The sequence below is a fragment of the Branchiostoma belcheri genome, unplaced genomic scaffold (assembly GCF_001625305.1).
Source record: "Branchiostoma belcheri isolate BF01 breed outbred unplaced genomic scaffold, Haploidv18h27 scaffold6, whole genome shotgun sequence".
NCBI classification, from domain to species: Eukaryota; Metazoa; Chordata; class Leptocardii; order Amphioxiformes; family Branchiostomatidae; genus Branchiostoma; species Branchiostoma belcheri.
In genome coordinates, this window is record NW_017804242.1 from 670,168 (window position 1) to 687,967 (window position 17,800).

At 42.6% G+C, this 17,800-nt stretch overlaps 1 pseudogene; it reads right to left on the bottom strand.

Moving 5' to 3' along the window:
* The window catches only part of LOC109482203, a 19,801-nt pseudogene extending 4,200 nt beyond the window's left edge, over nt 1-15,601 (bottom strand).
* Nucleotides 15,602-17,800: the final 2,199 nt, after the last annotated feature.

Below are 17,800 nucleotides of genomic sequence, written 5' to 3' on the forward strand. Positions count from 1 at the left end.
CCCGGGAAAATGTTGAAAAATGAACCTTCTAAAATGGCATTTCGTGCATTTTTGAGAGGATTTCTAAGAAAAAATTTTTATTCACTGACAAAGGGAGCAATACCAGTCCATCTTTTCAAGAAAAATCTCCAGGACCTTTACATGAAATGTGGACCAAAAAGTGGACCTTTACATAAAATGTGGACCAAAAAGTGGACCTCTACATAAAAAGTGGACCAAAAAGTGGACCTTCCGAACCCCCCAAACCCAGGGGGGCTACGGGAATGCTTCGCTGAGCACAGTCCCTTTACTGAGCACAACGCCTTCGCTGATCATTATCACAGGTCCTTTGCTGAGCACAGTGCATTCGCTGAGCACAGGTCCTTAGCTGAGCACAGCACCTTCGCTTAGCACAGCGCCTTCGCTGAGCACAGCATCTTCCTAACACGAAAAGCTAACTCATCAAAAATCAAAACCCCAGATTGTCCAGGATAAAAGAAAACCGTAAGTTCTGCTACAGTACAACAGGAGGGTTTGCAGAAAAGGCTGGCTGGCCTGGCAGGCTTTGGGTTTACGGAAAAGGTGAGTAAGGCTAGGGATACTTTGCAGGCTATCCTTTCTGTGCTCCAAAGGGGGTGCATGGGAGTTTGGTTTCTAACAAATATACTTGAATGTCTTTATACTTATAGCTCAATGTTTGGGCTGTAAATTTGTTAGAGACCAAACCCCCATGCACACCCTTTGGGACACAGAAAGGATAGCCTGCAAAGTATCCCTAGCCCTGCCCTTTTTCCCTAACCTTTTCCGTAAACCCAAAGCCAGCCAGGCCAGCCCCAGCTAGCCAGCCTTTTCTGCAAACCCACAAAAGTCAGCGCACTAGGGGGCTCAAATCCAACTAAGACATCCATCTTCCCAAGACCACAGCTTTCTCAGATTTTCCAAATGGCCTCGCCTGCAAAGTAGTGGTTATAAGGATTTCAGTTTTGGTGAACATTGTTAAAATACAGCAGGTTGTAACTCACCAACTTGTCGTTTTTGGGGAAGCCAGGATTCACCACCGAATTCTTCGGTCAGGTCACTTCCATTCTTGTGGACAAAAGAATGGGAATAGTATAAGAACAAGTAATCTACATTCATGAACCAGCACCCTGCCTCCCTGAGGATCTAGACCTTATCTTTACCGGGTGCAATATCCAAGGGAGTTCATGTTGAACCAGATGACAGGATGACAGGGACCTTCTACAGCCTGAAGAGAGCTCTACACCATGACTGCACACCAGGCTATATTGTAACAACGAACCCACACGTCCAAATTGCCACCCAAACCAATTAAATGTACCTTCTCCATCATATCCATCATATCCATCATATCCATGGTATCGTCTTTATCCCCACCAACTTGACCATCGATCAATTCTGCAAGATGAATTTCAACAAAAACTTCCTTCATCAAAAGCCGCAAGTTGAACCTATTTTCAGTCAGCCTGATGTTGTATAAAATCTAGTATGTGAGTTGTTCTGTTTACAAAGATAGATGATGTTAATCTTCTTCCCATATATATCATGGGCATGTATATAATGTCCTTCAAAAGAAAGACTGAACAGCCAAACAATCATATTTTATGAAACATTTAAAGGCCTAAATATTGAAATTCTACCTTCCAGTCGTTCGACAAAGGATTCAACCTTCCCTGCAACTGACAGGTCCTTTTTCTCAGGAGCAGCAGACGACTGCAGGACTGAAATGGTAGATGAAAGACAATCAAGCAAGGAAAACTAAGGCCACACCAATTTAATTTCTTGAAAAAAATCTCCAAGCACATCTTTTGGGACCTGCAAAGATTAAGACAGTATCAAAATTGACCAGGCGGTATTCAAGTAAGTGAATTTATAAAGTAGTGAATGTGTGCGATAATTACTTGCAGTTCCTCCCACAGCCAGTAGGAGGAGCATCCCTCGGTACATGGCCTGGAACATCATCATTGGAAACCAAGCGTTCACCTGGAGTGATTGGCAGAATTTGATCATAGAGTTTAGGTTTCTTGATTCAAATGTGCTATTTAACAAGAAGTCTTAACATATTTTGCTATGTTTCCATGGGTGAGAGAAAGAGTCCCGTGTTAGTCTTATACCACTAGACACTGAGGTGGATTGAAAAAAAAGACACCCCCCCCCCAAACAAATGGCCCAAAAGGAGAATATTTGGTCATCATGGGAGTGCAGATTTGTCCAATTCAGCTTATCTTTGTTGTTTTTTTTATTGCAGTTTCAAGAAAGTATAACAGTCGTATGAATACAAATAAAGTGTACGTGGTGTACAAGACAAAAACCTAAATAGTAATCCAACATGACTAACATGACTTCTTGTATGAATGTACTTATAGTTGAACATTTTGAGGCTACATTGTGAAAATGGGCCTCTGTAAGTTGCACAAAAGGTATTAATTACTCCGTGAAGGAGGTCAGGACCTCCGAGACGGAGTGTTGTGAACGGCTGGTTTTTCGTGTTCGCAGTCAAAACAATGGGTTCTCTTTGTGTAATCGGCACGCAATTTTATACGCCGTCTGCGGGCATGCCCGTGTTGATGCACGAATGTGTATTTTTGCCGTTGCTGCTTTCACGGTCAATGTAATATTGCAGACGCACCCCTACAATTACGAGGCGAATTGGAATGGTCCAGAAAAACGCGTTGTTTGGAATAGCAGTGGGGGGGGTGGAACTTCATGCAGATACGGGGTGGTTTTGATAAGTGGTTCCAGATGTTTTTGCCCATGGTTAAGAGATGGCAAGTTTTTTGGAAGATGTTCGCAGCCAAAACGCATTATTCCGTACGTCGCATTTCTGTGTAATTTCGCATGTGGTGTTGCATTATGTCCGGGATGATGCACGTCTTTTTCTTTTTACCGTAGCTGTTTTGATATTGGAGTAAATGCATATTTTAGAAACATCCCTACTTTTACAATCCTGTGGAATAGGCCGTAGGTTTAGGCAGTTGTCTGGTAGCAGAGGTTCTCCAAGCAGATATCCCGGGTATCTGACCAGCGGAAGTAACACTCGCGGTGCTAGCCGCGACTGTTGCTGGAATTTGATCTGTTCCAGTCGCGCTTAATAAGTAACAGGCACGGTAAGACGGTGTCTTCGTTAATAGTGACACGACCATGATAGTCCGATCTTTATGTGAATGCAATGATGTGTGTAATCAAAATGAACTTCAAACTTGAAGCACAGTATCTTTACACGCCCTGGGAGCAGTAATGGATTTAGTTTTTTTATGTTTTATGCTTGTGACGCGCCCTCATTGTATTAACCGTTGCCTGATTATAATGTCTGCACAGTAGGTCTGGCGTTGACCCTTGGGATTGTTTTTGTTGAAATATATAAATCTTCACGGAGGATTGTCGCCTGTGGCTTCTTGTTTTATGTTGAAATTAAAACTATGTTTAAATAACTTACTAATAAACCAATTTTCATTGAAATAAATCATCGGTATCCATGCAGCTTTAAGTGCAAGATTAAAGGCTTCAAGGTTTATAAGTTTAAGACCACCATATTCATATAAATTATATACAATCTTTCTTTTAACCCTCTTGGGTCCATTTGTCCAAAGAAAGTTAAAGATCTTTCTTTCATATGCTCTGAAAAATTCAATGTCTGGGGAAGGTAATGACATGAACAGGTAGGTAAACTGTGGTACAACCAAAGTATTAATTAAGGTGACTTTTCCATAAACGGACAGTACTCTTCCTTTCCATGGTTGAAGTATTTTATCAACTTTCCTGTATTTTTTGTAAAATTTTTCTACAACCAACCTTAGTATGTCTTTGGGGATATGAATCCCTAACAAGTCATTTGGTCCATCTGTCCATCTAATGGGAAAGTCACATTGCAATTTAAAGTCTGTGCCATTTAAAGGCCCAAGTGTCACCAAACTACATTTTCCAAAATTTGGGATCAACCCTGCGAGTTTAGAAAAATTTTGTAAATCTGTACATAATGCTTCCAGGGTAGCATGGTCAGGTTGCAATGCAAAGTTGGTGTCGTCAATAAACTGGGATAGTTTACATTCTATCTCTCTTAACACTAGTCCTTTGATATTTGTATTTGTCCTTATCTTAATTGCTAAAATCTCTACTGACAATATAAATAGGTATGGTGATAACGGGCAGCCCTGCCTCACTCCACAATGGAGTTTGAAGGGTGCAGACAAGTAGCCCTGGTTAATAATTCTACTTTTGATATCTGTATACAATACAGTAATCCAATGTAATAACGACTGTCCAAATCCAAAAGCCTTTAAAGTTTCTAGTACAAAGTCAATTCTAATCTTATCAAAGGCCTTTTCAAAGTCTGTAATAAACAACAATCCACTTACATTTTCTTCATCACAACACTCAATTATCTGTAGTATTTTCCTAGCTAATATTGTCACCAATTGATGGCCCAGGTAGGAATTATCCTGTTTGGTCCATATGTATCACATCAGAGATAACTTTTTTCAAACAAAGTGAAATGCATTTGGCAAGTATTCTATTATCACAGGTTAACAAGGTGAGAGATCTCCTGGAGTTACCCAGACTGGTGGGGTCTTTATAATTTCCTTCAGCGTCATGTTTTAACAGTAATGTGATTATCCCCTCCGTCTGAGTTTCTGAGAGCTGATCCTTTTCATATACAGCATTGAAACAGTCCAACATGGCCTGTTTAAGAAGATCAAAAAATCCTTTGTATACTTCTATTGTGATGCCATCCAAACCGGGAGTCTTTCCAGGTTTGAATGTCAGGATGGCCTCCCACAATTCGTTTCCATCTACATGTATTTTACCTTCACAGTTATGGGACTGTTCCAATGTAAGGGTCGGCATGTTCTCCTTTACAAAGAAAGACTGGTAGATATCCTCTGTCTTCAGAGGTAATGGTTCTACTTCAAATGAATACAAAGATGAGTAATAATTGACCTCTTCATTTAAAACGTCCATAGAATTAGTTGTATACTCCATTTTGTATCACTCACTCACTGTCCGGTTTATCGTCTGTTGTTCCCCGTCTTCTGAGGGTTAGACGTGCTTGCACAGTTTGGAAACATTTTTCTTTGATTTGTTGCGTTGTAGCAGATTCAAAAAATATTTTGTGGCTTTTTCTCCCAATCCCATCCATCTTGCTGTAACATCAGTTTTAACCGTCTTTCCTCGTAAAGACTCTCAATATCCTTCTCCTTCTGTTTCAATTCTTCCAGCATTGAAAAGGAATGTGATTTTTGATTATCAACTTCGTTATGTAAATCTCTCAATTCCCCAAGTAGTTTTCTTTCTTTCAAGAGAATTTGTTTTTTTTCCAAGATGCAAATTTGATACAATGGCCCCTAAATGAGCACTTAAATGCATCCCAGACAATTCTTGGTTCAGCAGAAGTTTCATTAAACAGAAAAAATCCTCTAATAAGTTCTTTTGTTTCTTTTAGAAAGGTTTTATCATTTAAGAGGGTAGAGTCAAACTTCCAATATCCTGGTCCCTGTGGGGTATCATCTGTTACAACATCTAAATTAATTAAGCGGTGGTCGGATTTAAAGGGTTCTCCAATCAAGGAATTTAGCACCTTGGCTACTAAGGCAAATGAAATCAAAAAATAATCTAAGCGACTGGCTTGCCTTTTCCTCCGCCACGTGTATCGTTTCATTTCTGGGTTATTTAACCGCCATATATCTACTAAGTCAAGTGTGTCAGAAAGTTCCAGAATTGCCCGGCTGGCATGCGGGTGATAGTTGACTGAGTACTAGTGTTCGCCTACTCTATCATTATTTACATCAAGTACAGTATTAAAATCACCTGTCAATATTACATTATCATTACAGTTTACCATTTTCAAAATAATTCTTTGTAAGTTTTCAAAAAAGGCTTCATCACCTTTGTTTGACGCATAGATATTAACAACACAGATGCAAAGTTTAGCAACAGTCAAATCTAGTAAAATAAATCTCCCTTCATCATCTTTTTTAACTGTCCATTCTTTTTCTCCATCCATACTGGAGTGTGTTTCTTGTAAACATAAAACTTTGTAAGGTTTGTCTCTCAAGAACGTAAAGGTTTCCCGTCTCTTTTCTTTATTTCTCAAGTCATTACAATTAAAACTGGCTATAGAAAGATTACTTTGGAGCGCCAGGGGAAAGGAGTGGGGGTGGTTATCGATCGGAATGATGACGGGAATGGGTCGGTATTTTGATATGCTAATCAGCAAAACAGGTGAACCTCTTGAGTGACAACCGTGGGTTAGGAACAGCAGGTGGATGGGGTTTCAGACATATTTGTACGTTTGTAGACAGAGTAACAGTCACAGGGAAAAACAAGACAAAAATAACAAACATAAAGTTAAACATAACAAGGCTGAGGCAATAAAAATCATTGCCAAGGCGACGACTGAAAGATATATATTATTTCATGTGGTGGAGCTAGCAATCTACATTTCAGAAAAACAGACTTCCCTATCTTATAAAGACATGCATGTAGTGAAATTTACAGGATGGGTGGAGGAGGTATGGGGCAATATACCAAATACACGCATAGAAGGAATCTGCCGTTCTTCCCCAGCAATATAAATTTTATGATGACATACTTACTTACTTTACTTTGGTAAGTGGGACTTTTGTCGAGTTCCCACTCAAACCAAACTTAAAACCATCCTCCACTTCACTCTATCCTCAACCAGAGACTGGATTTTACGTCTGGTCTGAAGTTGTTACTCCTAAGACTTTTTTTGACCTTTTGTGGGTTCCAAAAAGACGGATAATTTCCTTTGTCTTTGGCCAAAGACAGCTGTGCTCTCTGATCATGGTGTGGGGAGAAGACAAATGACCAGTAATTAATCATGCCAGGCAGCTGGATGGGTGGCACGTGGGAACCCGGTGTAAGTTACCTGCTTGATCCAAAAACCACTTGGCCGAAGGTTACCTCAAAACCAATTGCCTAGGGAATGCATTCGTGCAATTTTTGAAATTCTTTCAAAGCGATCGTAGTACTTGCACAAATGCCTCCGCCCCAAAGGCGTCGCCAAAAATAGACGTAACTACGCGAACAAGCATTGCTATTAGAAAACAGCAACTCTGGCGAGATTGTGAGGCTCCTATTTTATATTAATAGACATCTTTTTTTTTTTTTTTTTAAGTTAGAGCCCATACAATTTTCACTCACTTCCACTCAAGAGAAAGAGACAAAACCTAGGTCATTTTGGCCACCTCTAGTTTTACTCTAAAACTCAAAAACTCACTGGTTTTCCTTGGCCCGCCGGACTCGCCACAGTCGCGATACTTTTGACCTTTCCCATACGCCTCTCTAGCTTTGTCCCTCCATTTCCGTTTCTCCTTTAAGTCTGCCATGGTCACGGATCGTCCGTGAAGTAGTAGCCTTCATTCTTGAGCTTGACCCGCGCGACCTTCATAATGCTGACCTTGTCCTGGTAACGGGGGGTGCCCTAATTCCGACCTACCCCTAATTCCGTACTAGTTCGAAAAATTCTTGTCGCGGCGTTATGCATGGGAGCACGTGCCTATAAATAACCACAAGAATGGACAAAGTTTCTGTGTTGACATCGGTAATCTCACAAAGTTTGTTCCAGTTCGCACGCTCCGACAACAGACGAGTGAAAAATCTGTATAAATTCGACGCTTGTTCGGGGGTTGACGAGCGTGTCAAAAAACGCAGCTTTGATTTTGAAACAGCCGCTTTGGAGCAAGTAGTGTAATGGTACAAAGAATACTTGTTTGGGACAGAAAAATAGTTGTAGATTGTTTTAGTCATAATTTATATATTTTAAATACTAAACTGTCTCCTCAGATTGACCTTTGTTAAACACTAGGTCGGAATTAGGGCACCCCTTTTGCGATAGAACGTTCCACCGGCAGAATGACGAAAAACCTGCCGTAAGTTTCGCGAACCATTACGCATGGGTGCAAGGCGCTACACTGAAGTAAAATACACAACTGTTTAGCTTTAATCTTTGTTATCTGTATCTGTAAATATTAAAGCTCGTGTTGCGCGAGTTTTGGGTCAGACAAACCATTACCAAAGGTATGTGCGTTTGCATGGAACATAGGTCGGAATTAGGACCCCTCCCGTTAACTGTTCAACTTAAACAGGAATTTGTGTTGTGGTGTTCCCACGCCGTCACTCGTGCTCCTCGGCCCGTCAGGGTGTGCGCGTTCGACTCTAACCTCATGAAGTCCGAACTTATCGTATAAATCCTTCCAACGGAAGCTAGACAGTTTTCCCCTTTTACTACTTTCCGTCCAATGATTCTTATATAGTCCATGGGCCAGGTCCCCAAAAATGACAATTTGTTACCAAACAGAGGGACAAAGGATGACTTAGTTTTTTAGAAAGGTTGGGTCCTCTAGTTAATCATTATGCATGATAACCTTTGCAGAGTGGCAGCTTTGACCTTGTTATCTGACCTTGAACTTTGACCCTGCACGAACCATGTCTTTTTCTACTTTAATGCAAAGGGAGTGGCAAATAATCAAATATGGATGTTTTTGAGATTGAAACTTAGTGGACTAATAAATCAGAAACCAAGGATTACAAAAATGTCAATTTTGCTCCGATATGTCATTTCTAAGAGAAGTTATGAGCTTTTGAAATTCGATTTTTCGGTAAAAATTCGTAAAAAAATGGAATGTTTAGTTTTCAAAACCTGTCAAATATACAGATTGCATTTTTGAGCCTGGTTTATGAATTCATCTGATTTGTTACACTTTTCCCTACATTTTAAGCTTTAAATCGTAAAAATCCATCAATCCAATCTGGAGATATGAGTATCTAAAAGTTCTATTCCCACAGGCCTTCTGTGGGGAAACCGTTGCTAGGGCCGTTGCTAAGGAGGCACTGGGCTGCTTTCCCAGTAAAATGTAGTGCATACCATATGTAAAATGTGAAGAAAATTTTTATCGGTGGAAAATTGTCCATTTTCAGGGCCTCAGAAATTCATATCATGTTTCCATGGTAACCGTTGCTAAGGAAAATACATCTCCCTAGCAACGCAGAGGACAATACTTTTATACGGTTTCATAAATAGCAATAGAGGGATACCTGTGGGGGAATGTTTGTGTCCTGACGATTTTGAGTGAAGTATCTGTGTGTAGATATGAGGGCAGCTCAATTTGATTGCAATATTTTCGAGTTATTTGGGTGTTTTTAGCTAAAAATGTAGATTTCTGACACCTGTGCCATGATAAATGAAGCACTTTTGCTGAAATTCGGTACAAACATGTAAGTTAACAACTGCCACGAATCTCTGCCTATTAAATGCTGATGACTTCATTCTTCTGAATAAAAAAAAATGATATTTTGTGTTTTTTTCTATCCAAAAATGTACATTTTGGTTCATGTGATAATGTCTAAAGAAACAATGCTGAAATTTATTATGAGCATTTGACAAAGTACGCCACACTGTTATATACAACAATATAAAGAAACGTTGCAGATGTAACTTACTTCAAGACTTAGCCACAAAACAAGCCATACTTTGACGCTAATCAGTTTAAATCATCATCAAAACCTGGCAAATGTTAATGGTAAACAATAAGTGAATACTTGTAGGACTTATTAGTTATTTCTTCTTCCAAGTGAATCACTTGTACGGTTCATCGCTGAGGAATGGAAGAAAGGCAAGTACAAGTACAAAAGAAAACTACACAGCAAGGTGCTTTTCGTTGCATGTGAGGAAGAGTGTCACAAGATTACATCAGAGAATATTGACATCGTCCCAGAGTTCAACTCAGGAAGAAGCTGACACTTGAATAATCTTTCATGCCACCTATATGCAGCCAGGATTGATGTCACTTGTTCCCGGCCAGGAAGAGTACATATGGCAAGTGAAACGCTGGAGTTTCCGGAAAAGGTCACCTGACAGCTCCCATTCCGTCGCTAGGAGTTTGAACATGTCTCGGAAGTCTTTGTTTTCTTTAACAAGTCGAAGAGCTGGCACATGTTCCCCCATGTAATACATCACGAATTTAGCGGGGCGCGCATCCAGGCAAGCGAAGTTGTCCGCGCTCACTTCCCGATCGTATGCCCCACGCCTCTCCGGTACCAGTGCGCCCACTTCGGCGTCAAATGTGATTTCAACTACAGCAAAAAAAAAGAAGTAATTTCTCAGACAAGCATCCGTCACCCAAATCACGAAATCGCCAGGACACGTAACCAAAGTCTGGAGACCCTGCGAGCTCACAACACACATTTGTTACGTCACAGACCAGATGAACAGAATAAAGGTGTGTACTTCGTATACCCGGGTAAAATGTGTGACATCACAGATCAAATGATCACAACAAAAGCGTGAATTCTGCATTACGTATAGGTCAATACAAGACATCGTCAGAGAATCTGCCGGGTACCTGCCGGATGCCTGCCGGAGACCGACCAAAGAGGGTGACAAAATTTTTAACAAAATGCTACTGATTAGTCATTCTGACTGAAGGAAACTTTTAATTGTGACCACGACAGCCAATGCCCGCCCGACTCCTGAGCCCGACCGGGACCGGCCGGGGCTACATCCCCGACGGGCACCGGCGGGCAGGTCAGTGCTCATCCACGGGCCAACGTGGCTGAGTGGTGGTTCACGCAGGCCGAGTCGACACGGAGAGTTTTTCTAACTACATGTAGTTTGCTGTAGTTTTGTAGTAGGCATTATACGCCTTGACTAATGGCGAGGCTAGCGTGGGTGGGACAGTCTTTTTAGACCGTTTGACTTCGCTTTTGTACCGATGGGCACTTAGAGTCAACTGTCTTGAGGGTGTGTACTTTATGAGAAAGGCTTTCTAACTACGCGTAGTTGCTGTAGTTGTGTACTCTCCAAGCAGAGGTTTGTCGTATTCGCCTCGCCTTGCAGACGCTAGCGGGTCGGGCCGTCTCTTTTAAGGGGTCCACCGCCTTGATAAACGATATTTACAAGAAAGGCACTCTCTCTAACTACCCGTAGTTGCTGTAGTTGTGTAGTTGTGATATTTCGTCTTGCTTCGGAGCGGCTAGCGGGTGGGATTGCTTTTTCTACGGTCGGACATCGCGTATGTGCCGATAGAGTCTACCCCTGTTGACAGGGCAGTGTCTATTTACGGACCTACGTCGCCGAATACCATTGCAAGCACACATTTAGAAAACGACAACTTTGCCGTTCCCTCCACACATCTGGCTAAAGGTATACATATACCGTATTAAACAGGCACCTTCCGGGTTATAATGTGCTCGGTCACACGCTGACTTGTGTTATCTGCCGGCTATTAATCCAACATGCCCCAATCCCGCGTGATTGGGGCATGACACGCATGTTGTTTAGTCGGCTGGTGTTCGGGAGCAGTCTGACTATAGTCTCCAAGTAGAGGTTTGGGGTTATTTTTGGTGTGTTTTCAACTTTTTTATCGGGGTTTCTAGTTTGCACTGAATTTTTTTTTATATAATGTGCTGTAATGAGCAATACCCACTGATTGTACAGTGGCTCAATCAGTGGGCAATCAGTGGCTCACAGCTGCCAAGTTCTCAATTGCAATGAAGGAGGTGTCGATGGACTCTGACTTTGAAAGACTGCAGTCCGTTGTTGATGTTACCCACAATGGTGTCTGGGAGTTGGTTCCAGATCTGAACTCCAGTGTGGATGAAGGTCCGGCCGGTGGAGCTGGTTTTAGATACCGGTTGTGCAAGTGCGTGGGTTGGCATAGCAAGACTAGTTCTGGTTGTTCGTCTGAGGGTGTACGGCTTGGGTAGCATTGTCTTCAGGCCTGCTGAGCATGTGTCTGTGTGCATTTTGTACAAGAGTGCCGCAGCAGCCACTTGGCGACGGTGCTGAAGAGATGGGATGTTCAGTGTCAACCTAGCTTCTTGTTCGTTTGTTCCTATGATTTTAAGTGCCCTCCTTTGAACAAATACGCCAAATTACTTTAACCCCAAACCTCTGCTTAAGCTTGAAGAGTAGTCTGACCAGATCAATTGATTTTCCAACCGAGGACGTTATGTCTGATCAAATCGCTTTAGGGTTGCCGGCCGTCCAACATCCAGTCGGCCCCCGAAGTGGTGTGGTCATATCAAAGATGTGTGGGGAGGGGCCACGTTCATGATTCAAAATCTGTTGCGAATTAATTCGCATTGAAAAAAAAATATATCGAATTAGATAGATAGATAGATAGATAGATAGATAGGCCACACCGATTTAATTTTATGGATGACATCCGCGCGCGCATTGATTTTCGCCCGATCTCAAAAAAAAAAAAAAAAGATCACGTATTCCGAGGCTCTGGCCTGGCTTTAGGCCTGGGTAGTGCATGGTGGTGATAACTCTGGTTGACGGCAGCCAGGCTACCGAAGCTCCAAGACTCAAGAACTCAGTACATACGTACAGCAGTGTCGATTCATATATTCCGCAAAAATCCAGCATGTGTCGGCCTGTCGTATACGTCGCTATGTAATGCGCCAAATTCACAATACCAGGTTTGTATTCCTGTGGTTTTGTAGCATTTTTATTTTTGGCCGGATTTTTATTTTTTTCGCCCGCGCGCACTAGTTTGGGGGTCTTCACAGGATGTCATCCATAAAATTAAATCGGTGTGGCCATAGATAGATCTGTAGAGGTTTGGGGATAGAGAGGATAGAGGATAGATAGATAGATAGATAGATAGATAGATAGATAGAAAGATAGATAGATACATAAATAGATAGATGTACAAGTGGTACATGCATGGAGAAAAACAACATGGTACAAGTAATAAACATTGGGAAGCCAGCTTTTAGTGAGCAAATTATAACCACCAGACCAGCTGCCGCGGCGTTGTGTAAGTTACTAAAAGCAAGCGAGGACATAACATTGCTAATAGTTTGCTACAGGAATACAATTGTTTCAGACGTTATATTAGTAATATGGATGTCGGTCGGACAAGTTCTTTTAGCAGTGCGTGACGAGCTAAAGATTGTAAATTATGACTCAAAATCAACTAACGCGTTGTATCCATATGCATGTATCACATTCTGGGAAGCAGGTACATTTTGTAACTGGTTAATGTCGACCTGAATACATTTTCAAGTTTCAAGTCTCAAGGTTCGCCTCTTTAACTTAAGATGACAGCCATAAGACCACTAGGTTTGAACCAGGAGACTATAAAGTTTCATCAAGGCGCGCGGTGGACTCTACGTGTCTATTGGCACAGAAGTGAACTCAGGCTGTGAAAAGAGACGGTCCCACCCTCTAGCCTCGCCAAGGCAAAAGACGATATCACCAGCTAGCCTCGCCAACGCAAGGCGTGATACGCCAACTACACAACTACGCGTAGTAAGAAAGCCTTTCCTATAATATTACCTTTCCTCAAGGCTGTTGGCTCCGAGTGCCTATCGACAGGAAAGCGGTCAAACCGTGAAAAAAGACGGTCCCACCCGCTAACCTCGCCAACTACAGAACTACAGCAACTACGCGTAGTTAGGACTCTAGGTGCCTATCGGCACAACAGTTAACTCAGGCCGTGAAAAGAGACGGTCCCACCCGCTAGCCTGCCGTGAAAAGAGACGGTCCCGCCCACTCAGGCCGTGAAGAGAGACGGTCCTACCCGCTAGCCTTGTTAAGTTAAGGCGTAATACGCCAACTACATAACTACAGCAACTACGCGTAGTTTAGACTGTCTTTCTTATAATATACCTTTCCTCAAGCGGTGGACTCAGACCGTCTAAAAAGACGATATCACCCGCTAGCCTCGCCAAATCAAGGCGTATAATGCCAACTACACAACTACATCAACTTCACGTACTTAGGAAGCCTTTATAATATAGTTTTCCTCAAGGTGGTCGATTCTAAGTGTCTATCGGCAAAGACGTGAAGTCAGGCCGTGAAAGACGGTCCCGCCGGCGTAAAACCCTAACTACACAACTACAGCATCGCGTAAATGTTAACATAAGCTTTTCTTTCTTACTATATTTCCCGCCATTTCCCCTTATCTATGATGTCATTTTACGTCATTTAGACGTTGTTCGCGGTTGCTTAAGACAAAAAAAATCCAAGAAGATATCAATATTCAATCGGACACTCCATCTGTAAACGTTTTGCCCACAAGTATCCCTCTATTTCCATTTATGAAACCGTATAAAAGTGCTCATAATAAATTTCAGCATTGTTTCTTTAGACATTATCACATGAACCAAAATGTACGTTTTTGGATAGAAAAAACACAAAATATCATTTTTTTATTCAGAAGAATGAAGTCATCAGCATTTAATAGGCAGAGATTCGTGGCAGTTGTTAACTTACATGTTTGTACCGAATTTCAGCAAAAGTGCTTCATTTATCATGGCACAGGTGTCAGAAATCTACATTTTTAGCTAAAAACACCCAAATAACTCGAAAATATTGCAATCAAATTGAGCTGCCCTCATATCTACACTCAGATACTTCACTCAAAATCGTCAGGACACAAACATTCCCCCACAGGTATCCCTCTATTGCCATTTATGAAACCGTATAAAAGTATTATCCTCTGCGTTGCTAGGGAGATGTATTTTCCTTAGCAACGGTTACCATGGAAACATGATATGAATTTCTGAGGCCCTGAAAATGGACAATTTTCCACCGATAAAAATTTTCTTCACGTTTTACATATGGTATGCACTACATTTTACTGGGAAAGCAGCCCAGTGCCTCCTTAGCAACGGCCCTAGCAACGGTTTCCCCACAGAAGGCCTGTGGGAATAGAACTTTTAGATACTCATATCTCCAGATTGGATTGATGGATTTTTACGATTTAAAGCTTAAAATGTAGGGAAAAGTGTAACAAATCAGATGAATTCATAAACCAGGCTCGAAAATGCAATCTGTATATTTGACAGGTTTTGAAAACTAAACATTCCATTTTTTTACGAATTTTTACCGAAAAATCGAATTTCAAAAGCTCATAACTTCTCTTAGAAATGACATATCGGAACAAAATTGACATTTTTGTAATCCTTTGTTCCTGTTTTATCTGGCCGCCAAGTAACGTTGGAAAATATCCATATTTGATTATTTGACACTCCCCTTTGCATTATAAGTAGGAAAGGAGGTGGTCCCTATGGGGTCAAAGTTCAAGGTCAGATAACAAGGTCAAAGCTGGGCACTTAACATGGTTATCATACATTTTCAAAAAGCTTGTGGGGAGGACTATCACATGAAGGCATTCGCGTTTTGTCCCTTGATTTGGTAACAAAATCTTGTCTGGCCCATGGACTAATATTGTTCCGTCTTGAAAACCGTTCCAACTTGTTACTCTTGAGTTGTAGTTCTTCCACGAGTTTTTCAGTCGCGTTGAGTTTCTGGGTGAATGGATTTAATCCGTTCGTCCGCGTCCCGCTGGAATTCACCCAGCTTGCATTCCGTGTCATCCTGTTTCTTTTCGTCGGCTCTCTAGCCCTCTAGGAGCAGAATATTTTTCTCGAGGCTGTCTTCAAGAGATCTCACCTCGGACTGGAGCTCTCTCTGTCCGTTCAGAATCTTTCCAAACTGCTCTCGCAGCACAAACGACTCGAAGTCCGACCTGGTATCTCCCTTGTCGTCGCCATTTTCGTCTTCCCTGGAGTCGCCAGACGAGCCATGCCTCTTTGCCGACGTCCCACGCGTCCTTCTTGTACTCATTTCGTCCAGATTTGACGTATCCACCTCCAATAGTAGACCACGGACGCCGTGGGACCTAGTTCGTACGCAACCGGTCACACGCTGGCTCTAGAATCGTTGAAAATACCAAGTTGAACTCTTCGCCGGAGCCCCCAAAACACGCGCCTACTCCCGTGCTGCCATGACGCCATCCGCTTATCTTTGTTAAATTCCCACGCACACCCAACCGTTCCCCCAGGCATCTGTCAGGCTCAGACAATAGACGGTGCAACTTAATGAAATCTTCAGGTCACTTCCTAATTAAATATCGGTCGTCAAAGACCAAAGGAGTTTTGGCAGTGATTCAAGAACCTGACATCTCGACAGATGTATACATTTTGTTGTCCATCTTGGTTTAGAGTATGGATTTAAGTTGGTTATTGGACTTATACAGATACGAGTAACATGAAAAATACCGCGTTGTACGTAGGTACATGTAGATGAGTGCCGTACAAAGTACAGGGACTTTCGTGTGGTCTATTACAACTAAGATCGAACCAGAAAAGCGCGCGTAAAGCGGTTGCCCGTAGCCCATCCGGATAGCGGCCAACATTTCATCCACATCCGGGCGGCAATCTAACGATTTCAAAATCAGACGAAGGTCGCTAAATCTCCGCGGCTCGGGACGGGCCTTCCCCCAGGCCTGATATTCCCCCAAATCCGGGCCGACTTCCAAGATGGTTTTACTCCCAATCGCGCCTTGCGGCTTCAGCGAGCTTTGGTCAGGCTGCCTTGAGCGGACAAAATAAATTGCCTTTATGTCATACCTGGGCCGCGATTACGTTCGATACGGGTGTTCCGGCCCGTGTGATAACTAGCGGTACGGCCCGGGGGTTCTTAACGCGTACGGCCCGGGGCTTCCATTGTTCCATAGAACGATTTGAACGCGTTTCGCCCTAACCGCTTGCACCGTTTTCGAAAATTCGAACACAAAATTCGGACGTTGGAATTGATGTTGTTGCATTGTTTGGGTTTAGGGACACCAAATGTTCGCCTATTTCGCATTAAAAGGCGTGTTTTCTTGGGTGGGTATGACATAAATAAAATACAACACGGTGTATTCCGCATCACCCTCGGTCCCAGCCCTCCCGCGGATCGGATCTCCCTCCGGCCTTCGGCCGTCGGGCGATCCGACGCGCGGTCGGGCTGGTACCTCGGGCGATACGGAATACCCCGTGTTGTATTCTATATTTATGTCATACCTGGGCCGCGATTACGTTCGATACGGGTCACGGTACGGCCCGGGCTTCTTTACGCGTACAGCCCGGGCTCACTTTACGCGCACGCACAGCCCGGGCTCACTTTACGCGCACGCACGGCCCGGGCTTCCAAATGTTCCATAGAACGATTCGAACGCGTTTTGCCCTAACCGCGTTAGTATATTAGAGTGGGAGTCTAGTAACTAGTTCCTTAGAGTGAGAGTCTAAGGATTTGTAACCGTAATCGTAACTGTAATCGTAACTTTAGCCCAAATCCTACCACGCACAGAAAGACCGTTTGTTTTGTTACACCTCGGCCCCCCGTGAAAGGATGTTTTCACGGGAAGCGCTCGGCGTCAAAAGCGCCCTATCACAAAATAAGCGTGTTCCAGAGCATTGGCCCTTCGACTGGTATTCTATATAGCGTTATACTTTATCAACTTTTTGTGCACGAAACTACATTACGATTTTTATAAGGTAACAGTTAACTCGATACTCATATTCACACAGTGACAGATGACAACTTCCTGAAATATCTCGAAGTTATAACTGAAAAGTTCCTACCTGTCTGTGACAATGAACACCAATCTTAGCCACCGCACGGTCCTGTCTTGGTACAGAACCACTTCCGCCCAGTGAAGGGCGAGTTCCTCTGGTCACTTTTTATATACAGCTCAGCATTGCGTACAAAATCGCCCCTTTTTGAATGGGAGTGGCAAAGGCATAGCAAACTCCCATTGGTCAAAAATTACGTCACTCTTTGCGATCGCCTTCGGGATGGCAGAGACAGGTACTTGGCTTTCCCACGGTCTTAAAATAGCCTTCGTCACGACGCACATGTGGTTATAGCTCCCACAAGCTATCAAGTCCTAAAGCTATCTGTCATTGTCAATAGACAGTGCAAATTGGTGATGGGTGGGTTTTAGGTTCAAAAGTCAAATACCTTCTGATCAAAGATCGGCAGCGATTCGACCATTTTCTG